At 40.8% G+C, this 6,925-nt stretch overlaps 1 pseudogene; it reads left to right on the top strand.

Annotated features, from left to right (window-relative positions):
* Nucleotides 1-1,318: 1,318 nt before the first annotated feature.
* LOC119474416 lies at nucleotides 1,319-5,968 on the top strand (annotated as a pseudogene).
* The last annotated feature ends 957 nt before the right edge of the window (nucleotides 5,969-6,925 follow it).

The following is a 6,925-nucleotide window of genomic DNA, read 5'->3' as shown; positions in this document are numbered from 1 at the left end:
GGAGCAAGGCAGGTAAACTGGATACAATTGATGACCTGAATTGAACTGCCAAAGAACAACTGAGGTGTTATAAATAGTGACTGACTAACTGGGAAGGTGAGAACAGGTGAGAATATTATTCAGTGCTTGTTTGTTGGGCATCAAACTCACATGTATTGTCAAAAAAATAGACTTGAGGCGTAAATAAACGCTTCAGTTCAGATAGCGGTTACGTGAGACACAGCTGAGACGGAGCCGTGCAAACAGCTGATGACCAGATTAGAATGAGAGCGTGTCTGTAGAGTAAAAAACACTTCTGACAACCTCCAGTCTGGACATTCACGGGGTGGACGGGAATGATTGAAACATCTTTTTTATCGTGTTGTAATATAGGGGACTTTGCTGGGATACAGTTACATTCGTGACCTTAAAAAGAAAGTGAGACAGGGCCGTAAAGTAGGAGGGGGGCCAATGGCCCCTTGGCCATGATGAGGCTGATTTTGAATTGCCACTTGAATATGTCCATGACTAGAAATCTGACAGCACAGACTCTGATATCCAGTACAAGTACACGTGCCAACATCAAAAGAGTTATGCAACAAACGTTTATATGAGGACAGCCTGTGGGAGGGGACAGTAACTCTGTTATTTAAGAGTGAGAAAACACTTGACTCTGTCCTTACTCTCCGCATCCTCAAGGTAACTGTTGACTTCTTACAATGTACGATTGATTTAAAGTTAGTTTCAGAATAGTTGCTTTTTTGCATGCTTAAAGGTCCCATATCGTACTCATTTTCAGGTTCATACTTGTAATTTGTGTTTCTACTAGAACATGTTCACATACTGTTATGTTAAAAAAAAATTTTACTTTCCTCATACTGTCTGCCTGAATATTCCTATATTTACCTTCTGTCTGAAATGCTCCGTTTTAGTGCATTTCAACGGAATTGCAACGGAATTGCGTTGCTAGGCAACAGTTTGGGTCCATGTTTACTTCCTGTCAGCTGATGTCATTCACATACACTGCAACAGGAAATAAACTGGGACAAATTTAGAATGTTTACGTTTAAAACCGTGTAATCATCTAAATATTGTATATTTGTGACATCACAAATGGACAGAAATCCTGACGGCTTGTTTCAAATGCACAATTTCTGAATATTATCTAAATATTATCTGAATATTTCTCCGTATATTGAGCGTTTTGATAGTTTAACAGTATTTATAAAGCAATTAAACCTGCTTTATAATATAAAAGACATGAAAATCTCAATTTATACAATATGGGACCTTTAAGTCATTGCTATTTGTTTGATTTTGTAACGCATTGCAGGAATCAGTCATGGCCGCAGAAGCAAAGCCGACTTGTTATGAGGGCAGTATCATCCAAAGCCATCAGGTCTACCTGGAACAGTCGGGAGAGCACGAGGTCGTTCTCCGGTGTCTTCGTAACATCCTGCCAGGAGAATTAAAAAGGTACGAGAAGAAAGGCTGGGAGGGCTATGTGGGTGCTTTCTTTATCTCTTTTTGTGCAGTTTGAAGACATAGAAATAATTTAGCTCACTGACTCAGTTCTCACTTTATGTAACAGACAATTATGCGCAAAAAAAGGCGCGGTGCTTGGTTATGCACATCTGAATTTTTGTAACCGTGCGGCTTTCATTTCAACACGGATGCCCTCAAGGGAAGACTGGCTGAGCAGGTTTACCTGTACAAACATCTCTATAACACGACATTAATTGTCCTCCTCCCCATGTGGGAGACAGGGAAGCAAAGTGACATCAGCTAGGCTGGCTTTGTGAATGCATCTCCCAAGCCTACAGGCAGGCGGGAAGAGACCCGCCCACCGTGGTCCGAGCACACTTTGCATGCAGCGTTGCCATAATGTGCAGCGTTAACGACGCATTAATAGCGTCATAATGTGCTTTCCATATACAATTTCTAATTGGAGGGATGTGTTGTGCATAAATACACATAAGCTTATTAGAAATTCATGTAAGGTAAATAATACCATATCATATTTAGACTAATGGTATTAGAAGGGTGAGACACTAAAATGTTTTTAGATTTTTTTTGTTTAAAGTCAGAATTCTCAACAATCAGACCACGAAACTGCCAAATTATTGCTATTAACAACAAATAATGAAACACATATATTTCAGTTACTATGTGCTCTTGGGTAATACTAATGCCATTTTTTTTTTTTTTCACCATTTCAACTTTTCCTTTGTTTACTGTATTAATTGTAAATAACAATTGTATCCCTTCTTCATGAGTCACTTTTCCATCTATCATGTCTAGATGCAGTACTGGAGCAGGCAAAAGCAGCCTGGATGTTCTTGGTGTCGGAAGTGGTGGAGGTATGTGATGAGATACAGTAACTATGAACACATGTTGGAAGTAGTTTTGACTCAGTTACTAACTGTAGTGTGTGGGGGAAGATCCACGAGTGCAAGAAAAATTGCATTATTGTGTTCCATGATTTTAAAATTAATGATTGAATTTGACTTAATTTTCCCCAAAAGTCAGATTTACTGTAATCATTAACTATGCAAATCTACATATAATAAATACCCTTTTTGTTCCCATCAGTTTATCAGAGTTGCCCATATGACCATTGACACCGTTTTTATTGCTATAATCATTCCTTTTGGTCATACTGGCTCTGAAGAGATCATTTCCTTATGTGCTTCCAGTATAAGTGATGAATCCACAGTCCATTTTCTGTGCAAAATGATATTCAAAAGTCTATCTGAAGCCTAATGTGAGGCTTCGACTGTCTCGTTAAACAAAATTAGTGTCTCCCAAACTTACAGTGTTTGTTGTACAAAATTCCCTCTTTGTGTTTCTTCACTGCAGTTTTGTAAGGAAACACTATCTGGGCAAATACAAGGAGGACATGTTGTACTAAAAACACTGTAACTAGGAGATACCCACTTGATTTGACTGAGTCAGCCTGCTGAAACCTCATATTTCCTTATAATACAGCAGCCCATTCACACAAAAAGGCGTATAAATGCCACGATAATGCACAAGACGTTTAGCGTGCAACAAGTACGCCTTTCTTAGTTTACGCATATCATTTATACGCCATGTATCCTGTAACGACTGCAATGTAAACGCATCAGCCAATAAATGCTACACTAAGAATTAGTGACGTAGTATAAAAAGGCAGAAAGACCGCTTATGGTAAACACCAGACTTTTAACCAGGAGACCCGTGTTTGAGACGGCGGTTGACCAGTGTTTTGTTTTGTGACGTTTTTTTATTGAATTTTTTGTTGTTTCCATACATGTTTTACTTAGTTTATATACGTATTTAAGCCCAATGATGTTTTCCCTTACTCTAACTAAGTGTTTTTCTTGCCTGAACCTAAGTTAGTGGTTGGCGTAAGAATGACGCGCAAAAAGGCTAAAATACGTCCGTGTAATGTGGTATTCATACGCCTTCCCGTGAAACTGGGTTGCATATAGTATAATCTTTTGAATCCATTTTTATACAGAAACAAGACTGTGGATTTTGTCCTCCATCACTCTCATTAGAAGCCCAATGAAGGGTCCTGGTATTTGTTTTCAGATGACAGATTTAATAATAAGTTAGGGACGAGGAGACGGGACAGTGATGGGTTAGGAGGACACTTTGATCAAAGCTCTTGCAGTCTGTACTGTGCCCCACTGAAGGTCAATCAAGATCATACATGGATTGTTGCACAGCGGCAACATTAAAGTCATTGTTAATATATTTGACAGGTCGACCCGAAATGACTTTTGAATGTTTGCAATATTCCAATTTTGGTGCGTGAGGTTTTCACATTGAAGCAGCAATACACGGAGGTCTAAAGTCTAAAGACTTCCCGGTGTCTTCCAGGGATGCTGGATGTCCAGTTGCTGTCTCTACTGCAGTCTGCATTCCCTGCTGTCCCGATCACCGCTGACATCGTGGAGGGCAGCGCTCAGCTCACCGACAACTTCAAAGGTATCGACGATTCAAAACGCCACATTGTGTTTTTGTTACATTTCTATTTTTCTCTCTTTATCTTTATGATCTTTCTTCTTTCCTTCTTTCCTTGCATGTTCATTCAATTGGGGAGCAAATCAGCTGAACCTTTTCTGCCAAACTAAAGTGTAGAGCGATCAGTGCTATAGATAGGCACAAATACTGTATAAACTGCAGCCCTGTCGCCTAAAAACTGCGTTCCCATACAATCAAACTGCATCATGAAATATGTTTGGAAGGAAACGGATTATGTCCGTAGCTTAATAACGTATCAAAAATGAGCAAAACGCCGCTTTTTTTGCATATACGTATCTTAACAATGACTTTTATATCCGCCGTCCTCGGTCAACGGTTTCCGTTTTTGAATGATGAATACAGATTATCGCGATCTGCTGGTGTGGAGCGTTATTTCATCTCACACAGGCGCAGAACGTACGTGGTAGTTGGCCGTCAGCTGTCGTCCTTGCGATGTATTCGAGTGCAACTTTTTGGCCAAGACAACGGTGACATGAGGCGACTTAACGGGTGCCCTTTGTCGCCGCTAGGTCTTCGATGTCGGCTTGGTGTGTCCCCAGCTTAAGACAAAGGAGATAGTTATTGACTCAAGGAGAACAAAAGAGAAAGTCCACCTCCCCCTCCACATACACGGAGAGGCAGTGGAAAGGCTGGAGAACCTAAAGTTCCTTGGAGTCAAAATGTCTAAACAGCTGACATGGACCTTTAATACCTGACAACTGGTTTAAAAAAGGCCAAACAATCATCCTCAGGAAGCTGAAAGAGGCCCAGCTCCCACAGAAACTGCTGATAAATTTTTTCAGGACCACCATCGAGAGCATCCTGACTAACTGCGCCACTGTGTGGTATGCCAGCTGTACAGCCGCCGAGCGTAAGGACCTGCATCGTGTGGTGAAGGCGGCCCAGCGCATTGTTGGGACGTAGCTCCCAAACCTGGACACTAGCTATGCCAGTTGACTGAGGAAGAAGGCTGGCAGCATTATCAGAGACCCCACATGCCCCGCCCACTCCCTGTTTGAACCGCTACCGTCCGGCAAACGGTTACGGACAATAAGATCCCACACAAACAGACTGAGGAACAGCTTCTTTCCCAGAGCTGTGGCCTCCATCACACACCTCCCTGCCCAACCACAGAACAGATTACAGGAACTGGTACAACAAACAAGGATGTGTTATTTTTTTAAATGATTCATCGACATAAAAATGTTATCAATATGACCTTTAAAACTGTTTAAAACTGTGGGAGAAAAAACATTTCCCTCGAAATATGATTGAGGATGCAGTCTAGCTTTATGGGAACATCATTTTGTAGGAGACAGGGTTGATAATCTGACACAAGTGTCCTTTACATAACTACAGAGATTCAAAAACACTTCAAACTGGAGCAAGCTTCAACCCAAAAGGTCAGATTAAAGGTTCTCCACTACTCTCTCCTCAACAGATGATCTGCTATGTGGATAACCTCGCCGATACTATCAAGTTCTACCACAGCCTTCTGAAGAACAATGGCAGGCTTATGATCATCGCTGGAGTAGGTCAGTAGTAATGCTGTGTTGAGGACTGTTGAGACTAAGATCATAAGATGACCAAGAGTTTCTCTTGACTGTAACAAAAGTTTTAATAGTAGGCTAATTATTATTGCCAATATCTTTCTTCTGGAATTAATGTATTTTTTTATCTACTATCCAGCTAACGCTGGCTGGGACATCCTGTGGAAGACTTACAAGAAGGACATCCCGGTCGGTGAGCACTTCACATCAGTAGATGTTACCGCCTGCCTGAAGAGCCAGGGACTGAAATACGAGGAGCACGCCATTCCCATTACCGTCGACATCTCTGAGTGCTTCGATCCAACCAGTCCTTCACCCCGGAGATCAGAGCAGGCATGTTAGACCTTCTCAGAAACAAGTGCAGCACTGAAAAAGATGGCAGGGTATTCTTTAACGCTGATTCAAGCTGCATACTTGTTCATGCTTGAGTATGTTCTATGGAAAAAATTTTCATATATTCTGATTTCTCTTCTCCTGCCATTTGATCAAAAGTACAGTGTATTTTCCTGTTGCTAAGATTACATTTACCATGTGCAGTAGGCCTAGTATTCAGTCTTTCAGTCCAGGGGTCTCCAACCTTTTTTCCTCTGAGAGCTACTTTGACAAACTGAAAGTTTGTCAAAGTAGCGATGTTTTTTACATTGCAAATAAAGGCATCAACCAATCACGTTGTACAGAAGGGGTCAAGTTGCGCCTATTTTTATGAAACAAAAGGCTCGTTCAAGATGAACTGCGCCTCGCCTGGAAAATAGACAAGAACAGGCGGCAGCAGCAGCAGGGGGCGGAGACAAAAAGCTGCGGTCAAATCAGACAGTTTCCAGCCGTTTCCAGCAGTCTTCAAATAATTTACAGGAAGGCACAGGAAAAGTTACTTCCTGTTAGATCCGATCTGTAGGCTACTTGTAGTTTTCAGACCATGTTGGGATTCATTCATATTCATTTGTAAATATATGTGGAAGTGTGTCTGGCATTGGATTCTATCATTTATTATTTTTTTGTCTGCCTTGTAAAGCACTTCGTAATGAGCACTCGTGTTGATAAGTGCTTATAAACAACCTTCATTATTATAATAATGATTACTATTATTATCATCATAACCTTGCAGCAGAAAAATAATAATAATAGTAATAATAATAATCCTTAGAAATACAATAGGTTTCCTCGCACTTTGTGCCAGGGACACCGTTGGGTTGGCCCTAATAATCCCTAATGAGGAGATTGATATTTACTGAGCACATTCATGTTCCCTAGAGGATGATCGACTACCTCATAGGAAAAATTGAATTTTATCCTGGCAATTAGGCTGGAATCTCCAGCCCAGTTGCCAGGATAAAATGTTGGCATTGTTATGTTGTTACATTATTATTTGAACACAAACTATGACC

This window comes from Sebastes umbrosus, chromosome 16 (assembly GCF_015220745.1).
Source record: "Sebastes umbrosus isolate fSebUmb1 chromosome 16, fSebUmb1.pri, whole genome shotgun sequence".
In the NCBI taxonomy this organism is placed as follows: domain Eukaryota; kingdom Metazoa; phylum Chordata; class Actinopteri; order Perciformes; family Sebastidae; genus Sebastes; species Sebastes umbrosus.
This window is presented reverse-complemented; position numbering and strand designations above follow the sequence as displayed.